The following is a 25,099-nucleotide window of genomic DNA, read 5'->3' on the forward strand; positions in this document are numbered from 1 at the left end:
TTGCAGCAGCACTAAACAAATAGAGAATTGATGTCCATTTTAGAGGTGGATTTGGATAAGTTAATTAGAATCTGCAAGACTGACAGTTGATCCCAAAGCTATGTTATATAGGCCTTGGCAGAAATCCCCAGAGGAACAAGATTAAGAAATGAAAAAGGGAATTGGGATTCTTAAAGGAATCTTTCTCCTGTATGTTTCCTCATTGGCCTGAGACTTTGGCCTTGCGATGACCCATTGCCATGCAGTAGAAAACCTTAACTGCTGCAGCCTCATTGCTCAAGCCTGATGATTCCTTACTTTGATCATTCTGGAATATTATTAAATCAATGACAAACCACTCTGAATACCAGCTGAAGCCAAATGTTTCTTGTACTCTAAAATTTTTAATTTAATGTAGCAATGCTATTAATACCATCAACATCATTTAGTATTCTTTTGATTTGGAGAAAGATTGATGGACAGAAGTTCAAATAGAGGCAATGAACCTTAGTGGAAAAATTATTTGTAATGGAGACAAAAGGCCTGGATTTAGACTGAGCTCTAAAATTTGCCAGTCTTGGGACCTCAAACAAATTATGTCATTTCATACAGTCTCCATTCACCCATGTGTATACTGAAAATGTAGTGAATTGTAATGTCATTTAAATTAATAATTGCCCATCTCTGTGGATAACCATCAGCCTCAGATACCAGATTTAACCATGCGACTTTGTTTTGGCCAAAGAAATGTAAGGAGAATTCACATGATATTTTTGTGTAGAAACGTCAAGAGTCATTCTATGATTCCATCAGTTTCTGTTTTCTCTCTGCTGTGCAACTGGCAGACAGAGGCTGCACCTTCAGCCCCAGGAACCAGTGTAAATACGATAGGGAACAGAACCACAGTGAAACCATGATAGACAAGTAGCAAGAGTGAGAAAATAATCTTTGTTGTTGAAATGTCCTGAGCTGTGGAAAGTATTTGTTATTGCAGCTTGATTGAGTCTAAGCTGACTCCTACAGGTGAAATTAACCTACACATATAGAGCTCCTTACAGCATATTCTTATTTTTTGCTAAAATGTCATACTTATTGAGCACTGATGATACAGTAAGGAATAAGACAGACATATTGCTTGATTCCTTGGACCTCACATTATACAAGGTGAAGAAAGACAACAAAGAAATAAACAACAACAACAAAAAACAACATGATCATTTGCAATTTCCTCAGATAATTAGTCTTACTGAATATTTTAACATTTCTACAATATGTCAGACACTTTCAGGACTGAGAATTTGCATGATAATTGTACTTTGCCAATAGGTTTCACTCTACCCTTTTTACTGATTTATCCTCAACATTGATCTCTGCCAAAAAAAAAAAACTTCCTGACTCCACTGGACAATTAACTTCCGCATTCTTTAAGCTCTAACATGCCAAGTGTTAGTCAATTTTGTATCCCCAGATCTAGCAAAGTAACTTAAAAATTCTTAAGACATTTGAAAATACTTTTATTGAATAAAAACATTGCCTAAATTATAAGCCTATTTTGTGGATGCAATGAAACCATTCATGTCTCATAATGGGTTTTCTGTAAATCATGTTTTAAGAATTTAAAAATGATAATGTAAAGATATTCAATATAAAAAATCTGATCACTGAAAGATCAGAAAACAGACTACAAAATTATATGTATAGTGCAATACAATCTAAAGCATATATTTAGATATAGGTATGGATGTAGACATAAATAGAATTATAGATTCTTCTACTTGGTGAGATTTGAGGTGACATTTGTTACTTTTTTTTTATATAATTTCCAAATTTATTATCAGTAGATAGCAATTTAGTTGTTATAAAAATAAGAACTGTGCTTGTGACGTCAATTCTTGCAATTTCTGGGATCTGCAATCACAATATGCTTAGGGGTAAGAATAATACGTGCTTTATATTTGTTAGAAAAGCTTAGTAGTTATGTGTTTAACAAAAGCAGAGAATGCTTCCTATGGGCTGTTGAAGCATTACATAAAGATTACCTCATTTACCTTCATTATATTTCTATAAAATAAATATTATAATGTTCTCAATTTTACAGATAAAGTGTTAGAAGTACTGATTTGTTAAGAAAATTTCCAGAGTCACACAGCTATAACTGGCAAAGTTGTACTTCAAACTTGGAAAGTCGACTTCTAGAGTCCGGAAGTTTAAGCCCTAGACCAGCGGTTTTCAAAGTGCGGTCCCCAGACCAGCAGCATCGGTGTCACCTGGAACTTATTACAAAGACAAGCTTCTGAGCCAACTTCAGACCTACTCATTGGAAGCTCAAAGTGGGGTTATGATGGAATCAGATACCTGAATGATAACAAGCTTTCCAGATGAGTCTATGCAGGCTTGGGTTTGAGGATCATTGATCTATACTGTGTTACCCGTCCCAAATAATGAGAACACTCAAAAGCCTGTGTTTAAGTATTGCACATCCCACTGAGTTATGCTGTGATCTCACTTGCCTGTTTGGAAAATGAATTTAATAAACTGTCCCATTGAACTCAAACTGAGTGTCAAGGAAGATGCCAGAAGCTAGGTCCCTCTAGAAGCACAACCATAAAAATGAAACAAATCGGTAGAAATGTTCTATTTCAAAGGCATAAGACGTTGAGGTTTTGTCAAGCAGAGTGTGACCTTCACAGACACCTGACCATTTATCAGGGAAGACACTATTTAAGTTTGGTTCTCAAAATAAGGTAGAAGAGATTCAATGAGACAAAGTGTGAGAAGGCCCCTTCAGATAGACTGGACAAATCCGAGGTGTGTAAGACTAGCGAGTCAGGGTATGGTGGCCAGGGCACAGTGCATGTGGGCAGAGCCTTGCCATGGGTTCAGACATAAACACGGCCTCTGTGTCACACAGAGAACTTGGGGACTTTTGAAGGATCTAACAGGATTATATGCCAAATTGAGATATCAAAATATTTTAAGTTTAATTTATACAGATCAACCAGAAAAATCTAACTGCAATTTTTCTAAAATGCCCAATAGTTCCCTTAAAAACAAATTCTTCCTTCATGCTAATACAAGTATTTACCTGTTATTACTAAAATCACATACAATTGCAAAATCTCTTTAATATTCAAGTGGCGATTTTTATTACCCCAAAGACAAAAACAATTTTAGAAATTTTCAATGATGTGTCCTTTTATTGCCTCTGCTAAGAAGCTGAGCCATGCTCATAATAATTAAATGACAAATTGTCTTACCTGTTTGGCTCATTGCAGCTCTTTGAAACTGCTCTTCAGAAATCCCCTCCCTGTCTTCAGAGATAATACTTATCCTGGGCGCCATAAAGAGCATCACAGTGGCACAAATGCACCACTTAAGGCTTTGGCCTATCCTTAGTTCTGCTGGTTTCCAATATTCTAACATACTTACCTATTTATACCCTTTCTCCATCCTTTATATGTATTGTACATAACTCTTTTCCTAAATAAACTGTGAATCCTGGGTACCACTCCTCCTGCCTCACCAAACCCCAGTACTCCCCCAAATCAGCTCTGGGATCATGTCCCTAGTACAACCCTTCATTCTGTTTTCTGCTCTGAGCATTAGCTCTCAATTGTAATTCCTTCCTGCATTCAGGCATTGATTTTACAAACATTTTACCCTGTGCCCATTCATTATTTCATTCAACAAATACTTTGGATCACAATTTACAGATGCTTCCACATTTCAGATAATCCTTAAAGACCATTCCATCTCTAACACTCTGTGGTTTTATGGACCCAGTAGACAGAACTTCTGTTCTATTTCTCGCTCTGACAAATACTAGTTGTAGGACTGAGCAATGCCTTGCTCCTCTGTAGGTCTCAGCCTTTATACACATAACGTTGGCTCTTCCGTAATGAAAGTTCAACTCTCTGTGAATTGACTGCATTCATGAAGCATTACCGCCTAGGCTAAGAATCCCACTTCTATACATCAGATCCACAGGTTGACAAGCTATCTGTAATTCACATTAGAGAAAAACATTCCGCACTTTGCCTGTGATTTGCACTTGTGACATTTCCGGTGGTGTTCACTCACCCTCCATCCAAACAGCAGCATTGCCTCATTCACATTAAATAAATCAGAGGTAAAAGAAGCAAACAAGGGAATTGTTCAGCAGATGGCTCAGATCCTTCAGCTGTATCATTGCTGATCTAGGAGACTAACATTTTTGCACCACAAGATAAGTATCAAATTATATGCAAATGGGACTTCAGAGCACATAAACCACAGTAGGTTCTAAGACATCAAGTGAATTGTTTTTCTTTTTTATTCTTTCTAATGTATGGAGTTGACAGTAAACATTTGACACTCTTTACAAACAATAATCTGTTTAATCAGTGCGAGCACCAAAATCCAGATATAACTTTCAGGCAAAAAGTCATATATCATCAGACATAACTTTCAGGCAAAAAGTCAAGGGCTGTTGTCTGAGTTGCCAGAGAAGAGGAAAAACACCTGACTGGGAGAGCTAGAAATTGGGTTTTAGTATGTAATGCAATTATTAATTCATACAAGAAGTTGTAACAAGTACCATGGCATCACTTCCATGGTTGATGCATCTGAGAAACGGAGCTGGCAAGCCTTTCCTACACACAAGGGTTCCAGGGAGGATAAAATGAATTGATTAATGGGAATATGCAAGAATTCTTGTGTTCCATAAAGTTTCAAAGTGAATCCAGAGAAAATGGCCCAGTGCAGCTCATAGAAAAACCCAAGGGTAGCATACTGCTCCACCTCAGAATGTCTCAACTTTGACACTGTTGACATTTTAGACCAGAAGATTCTTTGTTGAGTGTGGGGTGAGAGACTGTCCTGTGCACTGCAGGGTGTTTAGCATCCTCCCTGGGCTTGACTCCCTAGATGCTGGTAACAACCCCACACACACAGGCATTGCCAAATGTTGCTAGGAGACCTCTCTTTCAAGACGACTGCTGCTAGATCCTACTAATTCCATGTTTCACCCTTGGCTCTTTGGGTATTGAATCTCAAATTTGAGAAACATACACAGGTGATCATTCTCAAGGGAATTGACTCACAGTGACTGAGCTTATATGGGCCTGATGAATAAATCCAATGCCAATACAATAGTTTCAACTAAAAAATAAAAAATGATAACTGCCTCCACTGGAGTGTCCTGGCAGACTGATCAGTGCATTCTCTTCTGCCCAGTGATGTAAACAAGAAACCAGGTTCTTAACATAAGATTGCTTGGTAAGAAGCCTGGGTTCAGAGCAAGGGGAGTGAGTTGCTTGATTCCAGGAGTTTTCTCCATGGATCCAGGGGAGTCTGGGCCATTTCTTGGATGCCTCAATCCTGGAAGAGATGCCACGATACTCACTTTTCCTTTGGAGACTGCATAGGTTACCTGGTTAGAGTAACAAGCCCCTGTAAGGTGCTGGAGCCACAATGACACATTATTTTTCTTTGGTGTTTTGCAATTTTTGAGTCTGTGAGCTCCCTGCTTCCCTTCCCTTACACATGTGTTTATGCAGGGACAGAGGGGTTGAGTAAAACCTTGTTGATGAAGTAGCAGCTTTCTTGATTACAATTATATTCATAATGTGGGTTTTCTGCAGTTTATTTAAATTGTGAAAAACATTTGTTCCATGTTGTGAGAATTTTTGCTATGCAAAAGCTGAACAATGAGCAGTTTTGTTTACCTATCCTGATGCATTTGTGTTTTTATTTCTGAAGATTCTGAAAAGAGATTGACTGGATCAATGTATTTGTGTTTTTATTTCTGAAGATTCTGAAAAGAGATTGATTGGATCAAGGGAAGTATGTGTTTTTAATTACAGGTGCCAATAACAATGATAAGAATGCTGATGGCCATGCGAATCATGATGATGATAAATAAGAAACACACCACCATTGTTTACAATGAGTTCATAGAAAGCATCCATTTGTTGTGCTCCAGTTAACAAAGCTTCTCACACTTGCATGAACAGGGATCTAGTGGGATTACAGGAGCCCCTTGCACTTAGTAAAGCTCCCACTCTCCCTCTCCTCCACTAAAACCCCCAAGTTCACCACCACTGTCTGCCTCGAGGTCATCAAGGTTAACTTCAAGTGCCCTTTACCGTACTTACTTTGGTCCCTCCAAAAGTCCTGGGACTCTTGGGTCATCCTTTATCCCCTGAATTCTAATCTCCATGGTGCTTCTTGGGCAGTCAGACAGGATCACCCTGACTGGAGCATTCCCCCTCACCTTACTTTCTTTTTATCTTTTTTGAGACAGTCTTGCTCTGTCACCCATGTTGGAGTGCAGTGGCACGATCTCGGCTCACTGCAAGCTCCGCCTCCCCGGTTCATACCATTCTCCTGCCTCAACCTCCCAAGTAGCTGGGACTACAGGCACCCACCACCATTCCTAGCTAACGTTTTGTATTTTTAGTAGAGACGGGGTTTCACCGTGTTAGCCAGGATGGTCTCTATCTCCTGACCTCGTGATGTGCCCATCTTGGCCTCCCAAAGTGCTGGGATTACAGGCGTGAGCCACCGCGCCCAGCCAACACCACATACTATATATTGTGCTTATTTATCTATGACCTTCCCCTATTGTAATATCAAGTGTTTTCTCTAAGGTTCAAGAGGGCAGACAGTTTCTGTGTTGTTCATGGCTTCATCCTAGCACCTAGAACAATGCCTAGCATACAAATGATGTTTAATAAATAGAGTAGAACAAATGAGTGAATAAGCTGATGGATACATGAAGATGAGTAAGACAGAAAATAACTGCTTTTGAAATTTGGAGAACAGAGAGGTAAGAGGAATGTGCATTGGGGAACATCATGGGAGGCTTCATGAGGAAGGTAGGAATGAGACAGAGTGGTGCCAGCCCCATCTCAGGACATTTAAACACTACTGACCTCTTCATCCAACAACTGCACACTCTCCACTCCATAGACAATACAGACAAGGTATTTAAACTCTCTATGCCTCAGATTTCCCATCTGTAAAATGGGGGTAACAACAGTGCCCACTGCATAGGTCATTGTAAGACTATTAGTTAATATGCATGCAGTACATACAGGAAGTGCTATGTAAGGGTTACCACCATTGTTATCGCATAACAACTATCTTATTCTTGTGGATTTGTACCTAACATATGGTAGGTGTGTCATAATATATTTTGAAGGTCTGTCTGGACTTCAGTAGTGAGAAGGTACACAGCAAAACACAAGCTGCACAGACAATAGTACGCATGACACATTGGAAACAATGAGGAAAAATTTAAAGTGTTTAATCTTGAAGATTCATCAGCTTAACTCCTATAAAGAATTAAGTGTTCCACTTTTTGATCTTTTGGTAAAGAGAACTTAAGTATTTAAAAATAATAAACTTTAAAATCAGGAAACAAAAATGTGACTTGATAAACTGTACTTTTTTCTCTTAATTACAATCAAATGAAGGATTCAAATGTATGAAGTTTACGTTGCTGTTCATTTCAAAAGGTCATATGGTTTCGAGAGACAGGGCACAGGAGAGGGCTTGGATAATATGAAGTCGCTACCCAGACCACGGTTCACTGGCAATGAGCTCATGGCCAATCCGTGAATGCACAGTGTCTCCGAGCCCACCTTTCTTCATGCGTTAACTTTGGAAATAATTTTTGTACTGCAAATTCCACCAGGTTCTTCAAAGAATGAGATGAATTAATGGATGCAGCTCCACTGTGCAAAACAGAAAAGATTATGCAAATTTGAAGAGTCATTATCAGAGGAAAATTGGAGTGAGGTCAAGGGAATTTTTCCTTCACTATGTTTGTCTCTGGTTGAATATGTATGTGTCAGGTTTTTAAATGATGCAAAAGGGATCTGTGGACATGAGAACTTTCTCCATTTCTGACATTTTCTATCTTTTTCCTGCTTTTTCTGAACTTAAATAAGATACTGTGTTCTGCTGACAAGAAAAAAAAATGCTAAACCCCTTCCTTTCTCTGAATACACAGATAGATGGTTAGAACTCAGACGCTGGCAAGATCATTTCATACTGTTCAGAATCCACTCTACCCCCTGCAGGGGCAGAGTTTTTTAAAAAAAACTAGCTCTTTCTATTTTTCCCTCAAGGTGAGAAATCATAAAATGAAGATAGAGACAGAATAACACAACCAGAAAAACACAGCCAAGAGCTCAAGGATTCTCGGGCAGCCAATTTGGCTGCAGAAATGAAGCACGGGAAGGATGCTGAGCGTCTGGGTTGGCCAGAGAAGATGAGGAAGCGAATGTGTGACCATTGCCTGAGTGGGTGGGAAGGAAAGCCACAGCTGGCCCAGGGCCCCCTACTCTGCCTCACTAGAGCTGTGTTGCCATAGCCACATCCCTATAAATGAGCATAGGATTTTTGACCATGAGATTAATCAACGGTTTTGTCCATGAGATTAATCAGGATAGGAGGAGCCTGGCAGAAAATAAGAAAACATTTAGAGAGATGGTACAGTGAAAAGCATGATGGCCTTGAAGACAGGGACCCTGGGTGTGCTATCTATGTTATGCATTCAGGAAGCTTTTATTGAGTGCTTACTAGGCGTCAGGCATGTGATAGTGCTGGGAATGTAAAAAATTGGTATGATTAGGTCCATGATGTGAAAAAAAAGTTGGTCTCGTAGAAAGAAATTCTAAAACAGACTACTGAAATACATTGTGGGAGGTATGACAGTTTAGGTGGGTCAGAGGGAGTGGAGTAGAATGGAAGGGACATGATTTAGCCTGGGGGCTATGGGGAATGTGGGGGATCAGAGGACCCTTTCTGGAAAGTTGAATCTAGAAGAGCCAGTGCTGTTTATTAAGAGCAGACATGACATGGGGACCCCAACCTTCTCCCTAAATACATTCTTCTTTTGTGTTCCCAGCTCAGAGAATTATATCACCATTCACCTAGCTTCCTGAGCTGTCACAAACCTGAATGTCAACCCGGATGCTTTTCTTCCCTTCTTCTGACACATCCAGTCTTCTAGGAGAATCCACATGTGGGCCACAGTGTGGAGGTGGGAGTGGCCACGCTGCACGCAGGGGCTGACTCAGAGCCAGGAGGATGCAGCTGGGTCAGGAATGTGGTAAGACACCACTCAAAGGTGTGAATTTTCTCTTATGTGTACTCATTGATGGCTTTTTCCCTTCAGCCAGCCTGGCTAGATATAAATAATTTTCAAAATATGCATCAATTAAATTCGAGGCACTCAAGGGTCTCTCAAACACAAAAGCAAACGAACAACAACAAGACAACAACGTTCCATGAAGCAAGTGTGAAGGAAACTGAAGAAACTGAGAAGAGGACCCACATCTTTGTGCAAGGGATTTTAAATGTTTCAATGTAGACCTCTCAGCAGCCCTGGGAGATAGGTGGTATTGACATCTCCACGTCACGAATCCACGTGCCTGGGGATTATAGGACCCTGACCGTGGAGTAAATAAACAACCAGGAAGTCAGACCTATCTGCCTCCCATTGTATCTTATAGAATATAATGTAGCATTGGCACTATTACCTATTGAGGGGGAGGCGGTACATCCCATCCTTTGCCATTTATCAAAAGCATTTGGAAAAGTTGATTTTTGCCATACAAAAATCTCAGGGTCTTAAGGTGATTTTTTTTTTCTTTTTTTTTAAATTAAGGCACAGCAGGAGCAAAGCCATACTGTTGAGAAACAGCATGCTTCACAGGGAGAATCACAGCAGATGACTGCAGACAGGGAAGCGGACACAGTGGAAACTTACAAACATGAATCTACTTTCGCCCTCTGTTTAATGGCAAATGTATAATAAATTGTATGGGTTTAAACAATGAAGAATTAAGGATGCCCCTAGGGACAGCGTGATAATAAGAACACCCCCATGCAGTAGTTGCCTTGTTACAAGGGATGAATGTATCTCAACGGTTGTCATTCCAGCTGAATTTTGACCCTCCAATAGGTACAGATGAAAAAGGATGCTTGGAAAAAGAGATAATTTGTTTTTAATTCCTCTGCTTCCTGGCTCTGGACTCTTAAACAATCTTCCTAATTTTCTTAAATTCTCATTTCCCTGAATGTGAGAAGTTTGAGAAACCCCTTTCCTAGAATTGCTCTCAGGATCAGATGAAATGTTAATTATGGGAGCAAATGTTGCAGATTAGAGAGGCAATGCAATAGGGCTCTGGCTTCTAATCTCACCCCTGTCAAAGCTTTCCTGAATAATCTGTGTGCAATCATCTGATCTTTGTGACCCTCAGTCTCTTTTATGTAAGAGGAGAACAGTAGTATAAATCTCATAAAGTACTTGTGAAAACATGAGATCTCATATGTGAACACCTTGGCGTGGTGTTTGGTACCAGTAGGGGCTCTAAAATGGTAGTTGTTTTAGCAATCAGTTCAGAAGTACTTTGTACACTGAACAGAGCCTCACAATATTAGCTCTTGTTATTGTTACTGTCAAGGAAAAGATTAATTATGTCATAGCAATGTCATTTAGTTGGCCAATTAGAAAATATTAACTTCTCAACTCATAAGTCAAAAGATGTTGGGGCACCAAATAAAGAACTCACCTTTTCTGGTTGAATATGTAAGGTAATTAAAGGAAAAGACATTGGGTAAACCTAGAATGGCACTTCCTTATCCCACTTGACAGCAGAGAACACAATTATGTCATACAAATTACAATGAATAACTAAAAACTAGTTCTGCAGCTTAGGTGGTTCCTTCAAATCTATTTTCTTGCTTGATCCCCATGAGAACACTGTAAAGTGAAGAATGTGACAATGTTTCTCATCACAGAACTAAAGATCATTCATATCCAAGTTCAGAGAATTATGTTTAAAGTTCATAGAATCAGACCTTAGATTTTCTGACTTGAAGTCATATATACCCTTTATGAACACATCATCCTACCTCCCTAGGTATGCCAGCAACAAGAAGATACAGTAAATCCAAAGTGGAAATGGGAGACGGATTCCCCAGCTGACTGCAGTTCCTCCCTTAGAATGAGGTATCTAGGAGAGGCTGGAGAGTGACCCACAGGCCTGTTGTTAAAGGAATCTCAGTATCAGGCTCTGAAGGAAAGAATTCTACATTCATTCATTCAGGACATCTTTGTTGAATGTATTCTATATGCCAGACACTGGGATAAAGACATAAGTAAGATAAAACTGCCTGCCTTCGTGGAGTACTATTCCTCTAGAGGAGACAGAGGCATTAGATAATAATCAGGCAATGTGGAAAATGGGATGGCTCAGGTCTGCAAGGGCATTCCAACAGTAGTGAAGACAGTGAGTTGACCCTGTCCACGTCTAAAAGGATGATTAAGATTTGATCAGTTGGGAGGCCGAGACGGGCGGATCACGAGGTCAGGAGATCGAGACCATCCTGGCTAACACGGTGAAACCCCGTCTCTACTAAAAAATACAAAAAACTAGCCGGGCGAGGTGGCGGGCGCCTATAGTCCCAGCTACTCGGGAGGCTGAGGCAGGAGAATGGCGTGAACCCGGGAGGCGGAGCTTGCAGTGAGCTGAGATCCGGCCACCGCACTCCAGCCTGGGTGACAGAGCGAGACTCCGTCTCAAAAAAAAAAAAAAAAAAAAGGTTTGATCAGTTGAACATGACTCAAAGACATTCCAGAAGGAGGGCACAGTATGAGTTAAGCCATGGTGATGAGAAACAGCCGGCACACAGGAGAATCACAGCAGACTCCCAATGAAATGTTTTTAAATCGATGTTCCCAGCTTTGTCATGAAACATTACCTGTGTTAACCTTTGTAACTTTTCAAAAACATGTATGTTATTACTGGTTAAAGAAACAATGATAACTCTTTTACCTACTCACAAGGCCACAGTGGGGAGTAAATGAGACTCCCAGATAAAATATGTTTTTTGGAGTGACTGGCATATAATAGGGTCTCAAAAATACATTACTGTCATCCCTCTCCCAGGTGCTCCTGTCTCCAGCTCCTGGTGTGACATCCTCCAATCCACATCCCTGAATGGAACACATGCTAGATACTCACAGTCCCTCATCACTGGAAAAGGAACCATTGTCAAACAAGTGGGTGCTCCCCTGTTGTGCAGGAATCTTCATCAACATGCAAAGCCAATGTCTCCAGAAACACTTTAGAAGTATGAATTATTGCAAAGTGCCACAGCTGGTTACCTGATAACACTGGGTCTGGGAACAGGGCAGATTATTTATGGGAAAGAAACAGATGTGAAAAGAGAGAGAGTTCACGTCTTTCCTTAGGAACTAGAGGCATAAAAGTCTTCTTGCGTACTCTAAGGAAACGAATAGTCTACCCAGCTTTGAGCTAAAGATGTTACTTTTGTGAGAATAAATGTGAAATTAGACTATGTTGTCTACAATTTAAGATACATAAACATTAATCCATATGATGCGTAACAAACTTCAGGTCTTTGACGGTCTTTACTTATAGTAATTTTTAATATGTATTAATAAGTCTCATTGCTTTAAATGATACAATTTTGTCATTTGTTAAATTAAAAACCTGGAGTAACCGTGATTAATAAGATACAATTTGTACAGTTCTGATAACATTTTAAACACGTAGTATTCATGGTATATAATTTTCAAGCTGCTTTCATTGACTTCTTTGAACTGTTTGGCCAGACCACTAGAGGGAAAAAAAATGGGTATATTATCAACCCTAGCACCAAAGAGACAATGTGGTAGGGTAGAAAGATCATGGGAATAGGAGGTAGAGCAGCTATATTTTCTTTGAGTTCAGATTTTGCCTTTATTAATTCATTGAAGAACCCTGTCTTATTGTTCTTTGTACATCTAACATTCGGTTAATATTTTATGATTATGTGAATTACTGAAAGAATAAATCAATGATTTACTTCTCTATTTCTGAGTGTCATTAGTCTGTTAAACGGTGACCTGCTTTACCTACCTCACAGAGTGGATTCCAGAGATAAATGATAGTTTGTGCAGGGATAGGGGAGAGTCACGAGAAAGAGAAAGGAAAACCAGCATTTAATGAGTGTCTACCTTGTGTCTGACCCTGAGCTGGGCATTGAAATATGCTATATAATGCAATAATCACAATAAAATTATTAAGATGCTAGCTCCATTGTCATTTTATGGAAAAGGAAAATTAACATATTCACTTCCAGAGAAGGTAAATTATTTGCCCAAAGTCACGTAGAAGGAATAAAACCATAATTTGCATCTAAGTCTCTTTCCACCACCCAAATTTAAAAGAGGTCAGATTTTTCTTGTTGAGATATGTTAATAATGAATTAATTTATTCATGTAAGGGAAAGAAGGCTGTGTAGACACTTGGAAGCTCTGCCCTGCTCTCTTATTCTGTGAGCAGCATTCCCCTTTGCAGCCAAGAAAAGCTGTTGCTTATTTCAACCCGATAGTCTGGTTAGGGCTGCCTGTGACAGTCTTTCAGGAATCTCTCCACTCCTAGCTCAAGCAGTGGTCCAGGAAGCCAGCAGAGAAATAAGGAGATGGGGGTGCAGAGGAGGATGCACATATAATCAAAGCAGGCCACTCCAAATCTTTCCCAGAACTGGTTTTGAATGGAGCTGAGGCAGTACATTCAGTCTTTCCCTGGAGGTAGAATTGTGAGCTGGGATTTGCAGAGGAGGCCACATGCCGTCTTTCTAGCTCCATGGAAGAAGCCTGACATGAGAGGCCACTGGACAGCAAGAGATGAGAGAGGCCAACAGAGTGGGTGGTGGCATTCGTGCTCTGGTTCCAACTGTTCTGGCCCCCTGATCAATCCCTGTCTCTCTGACTGGTTTGGTGAGGCTTCCTTTAAATTCCTATTTCAAACAAATTAGTGGAGTTGGGCTTCTGGCATTTAACATGGCCTGTTTTATTTACAAGTGTCCTAAGTCCATTTAGGATAGATGAAGGCAAAGTTGAAACAAAAACCCAATGCCACAGCAGGACAGGCACTTGGCTACAAAGGGTAAGCAGACAAAGGTGGAGGTGCCATAGCCACTAGGACACAGAGAGAGCCATGGGCCAGACTCTATCTCTGCCACTCAGACTTGTGTACCATTCAGGTTACGAGGACAGCATTACTGTAAGTGGAAGGAAATGTGTTAGACAAGCTCCAGGCTCCAGAGTCCTTGGGCTCCAAGATCTTTGGCAAAGTCTGTTTATTCCCCCCACTCCCTACCAATCCATTGTCTTTTTGATCATCATTCATGCCTTCTAATTTATTGACTACTACCAATATGGCATTCTGATAGGCCCCAAAAGCTTGGGAAGACAGAAAGTGTTTCCCTTGAAGAATTTTCAGTCTGGTAGAAATGATACTTAGGTACAATGAACTAGAGCAGCATGTAACCAAATTAAGAAGCCTATATACCTCTTCACTCAGAGATTTTGGTCTAGAAATCCATTCTACGGAACCCCTTGAAAGTCTCCCCAGAGCTAAGCATTCAGTACACGCCTCTTTACCAGTGCAACAAAAACTCTATTTGGTCATCAATACATTAAAATGAATTAAAGAGATAAATCTTAGGTTTTTATTTTATCTTAAATTAAGAGCATGTAAGTGCATATAATTTGTTTTTTTTTTTTTTTACAAAGCATCAAGGCCATGTCTTTGAGAAAGGGTCTATATCACTTGGCATTGAGACTTGTCTTCCTACATAAACTGACTGTATAATGAACCCTCTATAATTGCCATATCCACTTTCATTAAATGGAAGTAATTCTTGGCAGTTGTATAATCTTCTATCACAAATGAAGGCAATATATCTCCCAAGTCATAAGCAACATTGATATGAGCACACCAGGAAGGTAGGAAGGCCACTCTGACTGCTGGCTCTAAATTTTATTATTTATCAAATTCTACATAACCTTGGCTGTAGGGTTTGAGATGGCAATAAACTTCTCAGTCTTTAATCAATAGAGAGTTATTGAACATCAATTTTAAGCTAAGCAGTATGTTGAGCTCTGTGAGGAGTTGAGCAAAACAGATATCACCCTTACCTTCAAGGAAACGGCATTGCTGTGGGAGAGAATCATTACGAAAACTGTGAGAAAGGTTGTAATGGAAAAGTTAGGGGTGCTATGAGAAAAAACATGTCAGTGACAACTGCTTCTTTAGAACATAACCGCATTGAGGCCAGTGTGTCCGCTCTGCAACCTCACACTTGGTCTTCAAGTCCATAAACTCTTGCTGAGTGAATTGTATCCAAGAAGAAGACTCCTGAACTCAAGCAAAGGGGGATCTTTAAATTTGTTAAAACTGATTTTCTGGACAAAACAAAACAAAATAAAGCTTTTGAGACATTTACAGGCTAATGACATTTCTTAAGTTTCAATTATTAGTAAGTTGCAGATCTAAGATTTGAACCCAGGTGGATCTGAACCCAAGGCCAGGATCTACCCAGATGCTGTCCAGAATGCCTCCCTACTCTCTATCAACTGCCAGGGACTCTTGGATAAGTTACATCCTTTCTTTGCAAGGATGGTTTATACATGACAGCTGGATCATAGGAAAGGCTGCATCATTGACAGATGCCACGTGTTCATTTTCACTGTGCTACTTAGCTTTACTGACTCCAATTCCATCACAGGGCTGTTTGAAATATCTACACCAAAGATGTCCATCTGCTACAAAAGCCCTCCCATTGTTTTGTAGCTGTGGTAAATAACATTTACAGTGTCTCCACTTGACTGTATTTGAATAAGCAGGCAGCATTATGGTGTGAAAAAAGGAATGAGACATGAAATCTCACCAAACTCTGCCCTTCATCAGACATCAGATGTGTCATTTCACTCTCAGTGTTGAAAGAGTGGTCATCCATCATTACTTCAATCACTCAGTCATTCAACAAGTGTTCATTGGCACCTATGTGTGTCAGGCCATTTTCTGAGATTGTATACACTTATTTATTTTATCTTTTCAATACTCCCAAGAGAATAACATAATAGGCACTCTGCAAAAGTTTGCTGCATAAATGGATAAATAAAATAAAGTAAAAATGAATATTCTTGAAAAAGTTAATGATTTTGCATATTTTATAAAATGTTTAATTTTTATTATTAAAAAGTAACCATATTACCAAAAAAATGAAAAATAAAAAATCCACTATACTATGATCTTAATATAACCATAATCTTTAGCAATGTGTAATATTTATTTTGCTTGCTTTTTCATTCATATACAACCAATATAACATGTACTTTTCATTTGTTAAATGCAAACAAAGGAAAGCAATGTGGGGAGTGTGTACTGTGGCACAGTGAAGAGGGCCAGAGATAGAGAAATCAGTAAGTTTCTACCATCAGTGAGCTAAAATTCCACTACTGGAGAAATGTCAAAAGTGCAATTCAATGCGATGAGTATCTTCTTAATGGAAGTATATGTAGAATGTTCTTCTTGAAGGTGGTGCATCATTTTCTTAAGGTATTTGAAAAAAATAATAACCTTTGAGCTGGGACTTGCAGAATGACTTGCAAATAAGTAGGGACAGGACTTAGAGGTCAAGAGAATAGAATGGAGAAGCATGAAGATTCCAAAGTGCCCAGTGTTTCACAGATGATGAGCCCAGCACAGGGGCAGAAAAGAGGAGGAGATGTGTCTGACTGGGGATAATGACCACAGCTGAAAGACCCTGAGTGTCAGCCACCATTCCAAACATGGGCGGTGATTAGCTGATTTTATTGTACTACCCTCATTCTCAGTTTCTGTGCACAAAGAAACTGAGGGACAAAAAAATTCAGAAACTTGACTAAGGTGCAAAGATAGGAAGTGGGAAGGGCGGGATCTGGAGTGACCACACGTCTGAGAAACTCAACCTCCAGTCAGAAAGTGTTTTGGAGTAAGGTAACCATCACAAAATGTACATTCCATCTATCTTTCCCCTGTGGATTGTGCAGGATCTGAGAGAGGGCTCACACATGAGAAACATTTCCATGCCACCTGGAAAACCCCTAACTCCATTTTCCTTCTGGCAAGCATATTCTCTTTCAGCTGGGCTTTACTCAAAATTTCACAAGGAGCCGCTGGAACTGGCAGCAGGTAGGTGTTGTAAGCACTGACACCTCATTAACAGGACCCATGTCTCTTCTTGGCATCTTTATCCTTTCTTCTCTCCCAGTACCACCTTTGCTGGCATGCCCTGGCTATAATGAGCTGCCTCCATCTGAAGAATCTAGCATCTTTGCACACAGGGCAGGCAGGCAAGGGTAGCTCAGTGCCAGCACTGCACTGGCTAACGACACTCTAGTTCGAAATGAACACAGGAAGCTGTGACACAGAAATGTATTGACTAATGTCATCTCCCACCCCTGCAGTAATCTTACAACTGTTTTCTTGGAAAGTGAAGATTTTTTTGTGAATGCTGGATAGCTATGTCATTCTAGAGCATCTACCAGCTATATGTATATGTATACGTGTGTGTGTATATATATATAATCATTTTATTTGTCATCATTTTCTACCAGCTCACTGTCCTATCCTTTTATGCTTAACATCTTGCTTAATTTGAAGTATGGCATTAAAAAATTAGTGGAAACAACTACTTGCTCTATTATGACATGGAAGGTATAGGATGAAAGGGTGACCAGGGTATTGAGAAAAAGATCTATATTGAATAATCAATTCAGCTATCTTATTCTCTGGAAGATAACAAAAATGAGTCCCCTCCTGTCCATTCCTGGGCTGTCCAGGAATGTCCCTGGGCTGTCCCTGCTCTAAAACACTCAGGGGGCTTGTCTTGCATTTCACTTTCCAAAAGTCTCCTTAATTATCTTCTCTTCTACTAGGCTATGAGTGCTTCTACATTATAAACAGTCTCGTTTTCCTATACCCAGCCAGCAGCCAACAGAACTAGGCACATAATAAAAATAAAAGCTACATTTATGCAGTACCACATGCCATAAACTACTCTAGGGGCTTTAAGTGGATTCTCTAATTTATCCGTCATATTTCCCTTCACAGTGGGTGATATGATATTCCCACTGTACGGATGGGGGAGAAAGTATAGCTCAGAAGCATCAATGCCAGTGTTGCAAACCAGGGTGTCTGGCACAGGAGCCCATTCTCTAATCATTAGTTTCTACTGAGCTCAAGAAACATATATACTTGGGGAATAAAGGCAGGTGAAGAAGGTTAGCCTAAAAATAAAATATTTCTCAGGCACGGTCTAGCTAGAGGGAGCTACATCTAAAGGATGATTGTGTGGAGAAGTGAAAAGTTTTGTTCTAGTAAACTAAAAAAAAAATTAAAATAAAATAAAGGCAACTGGTTCTTGAGATACAGATTTGGGCTCAAAATAAGGGAGAACTTTCTAAAAGTCAGAACTATCAAAGCAAGGGATCAACTGAAGAGTGTCAGTCCACGGTGCTGGGGATTTCACACACTGTAGAAGAAAGCTTTGTCAGAGATCTTGTGGAAAACTTGTGCATACTGGCCAGAGATTAATTGGAGGACCTCTAACGTTTCATGCAACTCATTTCAACATGCATGGAAAGCACGTGTCTAGCAATAATTAGTTGATTCCTAGTAAACATTTGCTAAATAAATGGACGAACTATATTTGCCCTGACAAGAGAGGAGGATGCAGAATGCACCCCATGGAATTATAAATTCTGGAGTCAATCCATATTAGGTGTCCAGTACTTCCCAAACTCTGCTACTTGATAGTCCCTATAAAATCATTTATTAATATTCTTCTCAAGGCTCAGTGAACAGAAACTTCTCTTAACAGCAGCCATTGCTAGCATGAATTAAGTGCCCACTAGTGGTAGGTCCTGGATATTTGCACATATCATCTCATTTTATTGTTGAATGACAGAATGAGGTCGATATCATTTATTGGCCCCATTTTACAGACAAAGAAACTGAGGTTAAGTGACCCACCCAAAGCCACAGAGGTAGCAAATGAAGTCAGAATCTGCATTCGAGCCCCAGAGCCTGTACTCCTATCCACTGCATTAATCACTATCATGATGCTTAGGCAGCTACCCTGTATAGGAAGTGCATGAGGTGCTTTATGCACTGCAATGTCTAATCACCACACCAAATATATGAGATGAATAACACACCTCTGATTTTAAAGTCAGAGAGTTCAAATGATTAACCAGTTACACAGCAATTAAAGGGCATGGTCAAGACACAGCTTAGTTTTGCCTATGCTATGATCCTAGTGGAATTGAATATTTTGGAATGCAGTGCTGGAGATTGGGAGCGTTTTTCCCACTCTACATTTTGTCGATGCTTTAGCTTATTTGGTCCCACCTACCCTTTAAAACCCAGTTAATACGTCACTGCTGTTGGGCACTTTCCCCAGCCTCGTTTCTTCTGCCCCAGAAATACATAGTTAGTTTCTCCTGGTTTGTTGGAATATCTACAGTACCCAGAAATAGACAGTTTACATTGTGGTTGTTTGCTTCTAGAAGATATACATATATATATATATATTTTTTTACTGTATGGATATCTAAGTCCATTTGGGCTTCTATAACAACATGTCATAGACTGAGTGACTCATAAACAACAGAAATGTCTTTCTCATAGTTCTGGAGACTGGAAGTCCAAAATAAAGTTGCCAGCAGATTCAGGGTCTGCTGAAGGTCCAGGTTCATAGACAGTCATTTTCTCACTATCGCCTCACATAGCAGAAAGAGCAAGGGAATTCTCCAGAGTCTCTTTAGTAAGGACACTAATCCCCTTCATGAGGGTTCTGCCTTCATGATCTAAAGGCCTCAACTCCTAATGCCAATATAGTGGAGGTTGGGATCTAGCATATACATTTTCGGATAAGACGTAAACATATGGTTTATAGCAAATAGGATCACATTCCACTTACTGACTTAGAATTTTCCTTTTATCACTTAACAACATAAGATCAACATTTATTATTATTTTTTGAGACAGAGTCTCACTTGGTCACCCAGGCTGGAGTGCAGTGGCGTGATCTCAGCTCACTGCAACCTCTGCCTCCTGGGTTCAAGTGATTCTCCTGCCTCAGCTTCCCAAGTAGGTGGGATTACAGGCATGCACCACCACGTCAGGCTGATTTTTGTCGCTTTTTTTTTTTTTTTAGTAGAGGCGGGGCTTCACCATGTTGGTCAGGCTGGTCTGAAGTCCTTACCTCAAGCAATCCACCTGCCTCGACCTCCCAAAGTGCTGGGATTACAGGCATGAGCCATCATTTATTTATTCTATTACATAATTTTTAACAGCAACATAATATGCTATCTGAATTTGTACTATAATTTAGTAATAAATGCCTATTATTGGGTATATATTTTTCACTTTTTAAAATAAAAATTGCTGAACAAATAGTTACACACATCTCTGTGTGTGTGTGTATGTACACAGATGGTATAGACTCTTAGGAGAGGAATTGCTAGGGTCAAAGTAAATGAACATTTGAATCTCATGATTTGTGTTACCAATTGCCCTCTGAATTCTGCCCATTTCCAATCCGAACAGCAGCGTATGAGACAAATCATAGCCCAGACTCTGAGCAACAGAGTTTTAAAGCTAGTAATCCTTTTTTTTTTTCATCAAATTGATAAATGGCTTCTTTCCTTCTTCTGCTCTAGTATGTATTTACACTTCTTTAAGACATTGCTTCCAATGCTTTAGAGCTATTCGATTCTTGTGCCTCCACTGCTAGCCTACAAGTTCCTTAAGGGCAGAAATCACATAACTCACTCATTTTGTAATCCAACACCCAGCACACAAGCCACTTCATAGTAGATGGGTAGCAATGTCTACGAATAAAACCAAACTTTGCCAGTAGTTACAGGGAGTAATCAGCAAACAATCTCTGGAGAATTTAACCCTTTTCATTAAGGTGGGATTTGTGTGTTTGCAAAGATGTGATGCTGGGGCTACCTTAGCCTCACTGCTTCAAGCTCCAGATTTTCAGCCAAACATTCCCTGGAGAACAGTGCTCTAACTGAGCCGTCACCTTATGTCAGCTCATTGAACACCTGCAGCCTACCTCTTCATATCATGTAAACATATCACCTCTTTTCTGAGAAAGGGACCCAGAAATTTACAAAATGTACAGACAAGTTGCCTTCAGTGCTTCAACTTCAAAAACTTTTATTCTTTAACACTACAACTTCAGAAAAGATGCTTAACTTCTTTTCAGACATTTTTGTCACCAGAGTGACGATAATAGTACTACCACTAGGGGTGATTTATACCTCCCCATTTAGAATGAAGCCACTCTCCAGGTGTAGGTTTGGGGGCTAATGTCTATTTCCAATATCACTGAGATCCCTTTAACAATCACTGCTAAGATATCAGGCATCCCTACTAGGCCATTTACCCTAAGGAGCATTTAGATGTACTTCATTTCGCTCACCTCAGTTACTCAAATTTGTCTCAAAATACTCTACGGCATGGACATTTCGCTACGTGTTTCCACCCCTTGCCAGAATTATTAATTCATCAATTCACTCATTTGTTATAAAAATAGCTAACATTTATGGAATATTTACCATCTGCCATGCATTGTGCTAAATGCCTTACATATGGTAAATTATTTAATCCCCACCAGAGTGCTGTTAGGTAGCTACTATTATTATCTTCACTCTGATGACAAAATTATCACCAGAAGTTAAAGATCTTCCCTGAGGTTGCAGTGTTAAAGGATAAAAGAACTAGCTGGAATCAGGGACACTGGATTTCAGTGTCCATGCTCTTAAACATTATACTAGCCAACAAATATATAATGAAACGTACAACGCGCAAACCGCTCTGCTAAATGCCATCATTGTTTACACAGTTATTCTTGCTTGAACTCTCTTGCGTGAGATATTCTATTTCAGTGACCTTATATGAGGACTGACTGCTTTCTGCTCACAGTTGCAATATTCATGTGACATTTATTTCAGAATGTGTTTTGCATCTTGTTTGAAAAAAATTAAATTTTTCTGTGTGTTAGATATTGGTCTCATGCACCAAACACCCTGCTTTAGGTAGTCATTATTGTTTATCTAATTATCGGAAGCCTCGTAATCATTCCCCAGTTTCTATCCTCTTTTTTTTTTTTTTTTTTTTTTTTTGAGACACAGTTTTGTTCTTGTTGCCCAGGCTGAAGTGCAATGATGCGATCTCGGCTCACTGCAACTTCTGCCTCTCGGGTTCAAGCGATTCTCCTGCCTTAGCCTCTTGAGTAGCTGGGATTACAGGCGTGCACCACCACACCTGGCTAATTTTGTATTTTTAGTAGAGACAGGGTTTCTCCATGTTGGTCAGACTGGTCTCGAACTCCCTACCTCAGGTGATCCGCCCACCTTGGCCTCTGAAAGTGCTGGGATTATAGGCATGAGCCACTGCGCCCATCCTCTATCTTCTTAATTCTATTCTTCAGACTATTACCTAAGGTCTTTTTCTAAAATGTAAGCCCAATCATATCACTTTCCACCCTAAAATCTTCCCAGGACTCCTAAAATCCTCCAGTGGTTTCTCCTTTCCTTCAGGACAAGTTTCCCTTAGAAAAATACATTTGGGGCAGGAGCAACACCATCATGCAGAAAGACCTTCAGCTTAAAAGTCACTTCATTTCACACACTCTGTCCTTGCTCTCTTCTCCTGTATGGCACCAGAGCCTGTTTTTGGCTTCATTAACTCCTACTCATATTTTAAAGCTTAATAAACAGCTCTCCTAAACTTGAAGACATCTACCTACTTCCTTGGGTTGAGTAAAACACCCCCCTTCTGTGCTCCCTCTTCCCTAGTTCTCTAATACTGCTCTTTCTAGTACAGTTTTAATCGTAATATATGTAATGTTTGATCAATGACAGCTTTTTTTACTCATCTTTCGTAAAGTTTGTGAGCTCTTGGGAGAAGGGGAGGGAAAAAAATCTCATGCCTCTGTAACCGCCTGGACCTACAGTAATGCCTGGCATTCTGTAGGCACCCAGTAAACCATCCCCTCCATGTCCCTTTGCCATTTAATGCAGGCTGACACGGATAGTTCATCACTTATGGACCTCTTCCACTGCTGTGACAGCCAATCCACATTTCACCATGGATATTTTTCCTTCTTTGGTTTTTTCTTATTTCTTTATTTGTAACTTTCTCTTGCGTTCTTTTACTCTGTTCTTTTTTTCTCCATATCCTTTTTCTCTTATTCTGACTATTCTTCTACCATTTTCTCCATCTTTCCTCTCACCCTTTCTAAATGTGTGCCTGAACATCTCAAATATTATTTGACCCCTATAGAGTGTCGAACTTTTTACCAAATGCTGGAGATGGCTGCAGGTGCATAAGGAGAGTTTTCTGTCTCCTCCGATATTTTCACACAATGAAGGGGAAAGACAAGTGAGTAGGCATTTGTGATTTCATAGTAAAAATGATGGTAAAAAGGCTGCCCTCAAGGGTGGAGGTGGGCTCCTGTTACAGGCCAGAGAGCCGTAGTCAGAAAAGGCTTCTTTGAGGGGATTTACTTTGCTGAGCCATGAACAAAAGGTAGCAGTTACAAAGCAACTAGAAGAGGCATCCCAGGCAAAGGAGAGAGCATGAGGGAATGTGGAGAAATTAGTAATAGCCAAATTGGGTGCAAACATTGCCAAGAAATAAAGCTGGAAAGGGGAACAGAGCCATATGATGAAGGACCTGTATAGAGACAGTGAAAATGTTTCCATGTAATGGTACATCATTCATACTAGCATTCCTGAAATGTCATGTACCTTCTAAGTGATCTGTGTCACTTACCTGGTTAATCTTCCCCTCAACACTTTGTGATAAGAACTATTATTTATTCCAGTTCAAGAATGGAGGAGGGCTATTAAGACAATAAGGTACCACTACACTCCTATTAGATTTGCCCAAATCCAAAACAGTAACAATACCCAATCTTGGAAAGGATGTGGAGCAACAGAACTCTCATATCATGCAAAATGATACAGTTACTTTGAAAGACAGTTTGACAGTTTCTTACAAAACTAAACATACTCTTACCATATAATCCAATAATTGTACTTGTATTAGTTCATTCTCATACTGCAAATAAAGACATACCCAAGACTGGGTAATTTGCAAAGGAAAGAGGTTTAATTGGCTCACGGCTCCACAGGGCTTGGGAGGCCTCACGAAACTTACATTCATGGTAGAATGGGAAGCAAACATGTCTTTCTTCACATGGCAGGAGCAAGGAGAAGCGCAGTGAAGGCAGGGGAAGCCCGTTATAAAAGCATCAGATCTCATGAGAACTCACTATCACGAGAACAGCATGAAGGTAACTGCCCCCATGATTCAATTACCTTCCACTGGGTCCCTCCTGTGACAAGTGGGGATTATGGGAACTATCGTTCAGGATGAGATTGAAGGTGGGGACATGATATTCAGGTGGGGACACAGCCAAACCATATCAGTACTCCTTGGTATTTACCCAGTGGAGCTGAAAACGTATGTCTACATAAAAATCTGCATTCAAAAGTTTATAACAGCTTGATTTTAATTGCCAAAATTTGGAAGTAACCAACATGTCTTCAATGGGCAATTAGCTAGATTAACTATGGTACACATGTCATTGGATTTAGGGCATACTCTAATCTAATGCAAGCTCATGTTAACTAACTATAGCTGCAAAGACCCTATTTCCAAATAAGATCACATTCTGAGGTTCTGCTACAACATGAATTTTTCAAGGACACTAGTCAACCTACTATAGTTCGCCATTGAAATTTATGTCCATCCCATCTGCAAAATACATTTACTTCAACCCAATGTCACCCAAACTCAACACATGCATTCCAGCATTAACAGTAAATCCAAAATCTCATGCAAATATCAACTCAAAAGGTTTCAAATCTTACCATCTAAATCATCTGAAGAAAGTATGGGTGAAATGCTAGGTATAATATATCCAATAGCAAAATTCCTCCCCATCTGTAGACCTGTAGAATTAGAAAGCAAGTTATCATCTTTCAAAATGGGCGTAGGAGAGAATTCTAGTTCCGAAAGGCAGAAAATGGAATAAGTAAATGGGTCACTGATTTTAAAAAATTTCACACCTAATAAGGTGAGAACAACTTGATATCATTCACACGAAACCCATAAAGCTTTTAAAAGAGTTCAATAAGTGAAAACACTAGCAGCTTGGATGAAGGGAATGAACATCATTCAAACTGAAAAGAGGCTTCTGG

Source organism: Macaca mulatta, chromosome 8, assembly GCF_049350105.2.
Source record: "Macaca mulatta isolate MMU2019108-1 chromosome 8, T2T-MMU8v2.0, whole genome shotgun sequence".
Classification (NCBI taxonomy): Eukaryota; Metazoa; Chordata; class Mammalia; order Primates; family Cercopithecidae; genus Macaca; species Macaca mulatta.